Source organism: Haliaeetus leucocephalus, unplaced genomic scaffold (assembly GCF_000737465.1).
Source record: "Haliaeetus leucocephalus isolate CR32 unplaced genomic scaffold, Haliaeetus_leucocephalus-4.0 Scaffold110, whole genome shotgun sequence".
Taxonomy (NCBI): domain Eukaryota; kingdom Metazoa; phylum Chordata; class Aves; order Accipitriformes; family Accipitridae; genus Haliaeetus; species Haliaeetus leucocephalus.
In genome coordinates, this window is record NW_010972546.1 from 1,529,441 (window position 1) to 1,530,874 (window position 1,434).

The 1,434-nt window shown below is 48.9% G+C and overlaps 2 non-coding genes across 2 annotated transcripts; both read right to left on the reverse strand.

The window, feature by feature from the left end:
- Window positions 1–624: 624 nt before the first annotated feature.
- TRNAC-GCA lies at window positions 625–696 on the reverse strand. Its single transcript has one exon. It is a non-coding gene; the product is annotated as a tRNA-Cys (tRNA).
- A 379-nt stretch (window positions 697–1,075) lies between these two features.
- On the reverse strand, window positions 1,076–1,147 carry TRNAC-GCA. The gene has a single exon. It is a non-coding gene; the product is annotated as a tRNA-Cys (tRNA).
- Window positions 1,148–1,434: the final 287 nt, after the last annotated feature.

The following is a 1,434-nucleotide window of genomic DNA, read 5'->3' on the forward strand; positions in this document are numbered from 1 at the left end:
AGTATTCAGGAGAAGAGAGGGGAAGATGTGAAAGTCTGATTTCATGCTTGGAAAAGATCGTCAAGTCATTTCCAAGGCCTGGGAGGGGTAAGAAAGTCTCTCCACAGTCTTGTCTGTCAGGCCAAGAAAGTCTCTCCAGAGTCTGTCTATGAGGAGATTCTGGAAGAAGAAAGGGTGAAAAATGCAGCTAAAGAGGAGCCACCTGACCCAGGGACCCCTCGATCTGCAGTCAAATGCTCTACCACTGAGCTATACCCCCTTGGCACAGCACCTTCACAAGGACATTTTAAAAACGTTCACAGGCAGAGACGAGTTTTTACATCCACTGTTTAGATTCCTTTACTTGACAGCCCCCTGTGCCTCATACTGTGCCTGCCAAAGGCTGTACACAGAATTACTGCAGAGACTCAACAACAGAGGCAATTACACAGAGACAGTGAGTTCTTAACTCACACAGTGCACAACCCCTGCAGTTTCCTAACAGTCAGGGCCACGGTACCTCCAACGCTGAAGCTCGGAAACCAATGTTCAATGCACAACACAAGCTCACAAGATCCCAGAGGATCTCTCCATCTTCTTTCTGTGAGAAATCCTGGCAAAAGGGAGGTGGAAGGAGAAGAAAAGAGGGGGCACCCGGAGTTGAACCGGGGACCTCTTGATCTGCAGTCAAATGCTCTACCACTGAGCTATACCCCCTTGGCACAGCACCTTCACAAGGACATTTCAAAAACATTCACAGAGAGAGACAAGTTTCTATGTCCACTGGCTAGACTCCTTTACTTGGCAGCCCCCTTTGCACCTTACTCTGACTGCCAAAGGCTGTACAGGGAGTTTAATTATGATAAATATCATTACTACAGAGAATCAACAACAGAAGCAAGTCCACGCAGACAGCGAGTTCTTACACAGTGCATAACCCTTGCAGTTTACCAAGTCAGGGCCTTCGTACCGTGCATAATGGAGCTCAGAAACCAACCTGCACTCGTACAGCACAAGCTCACAAGATCCCAGAAGAGCTCTCCATCTTCTTTCTGTGAGAAATCCTGGCAAAAGGGAGGTGGAAGGAGAGGAAAAGAGGGGGCACCTGGAGTTGAACCAGGGACCTCTTGATCTGCAGTCAAATGCTCTACCACTGAGCTATACCCCCTGCTGCTGCGCACCTGCCCAGCACAAATCTCCCTCTTCATTACTACTGCAGCAAAGCTCTGCAAATTCATCCCAGGAAAGAAGGCAGCTTCTCATGAAGTACTCATCTCTTTCCTCACAAACACCCCACTGACAGTCCTCCTCTCTTGTGGCAATCTGCCGCTTTACCTCCGGCCAGCACGCCGTCAAACAGAGGATGCAGCCTGCGACAGTTTATGGGAAAAGCATGGAAATAAAGAGCTCCAAACCAACCTTTTCTGGATCAAAAAGAGGGAAAAGGGAGGGGGC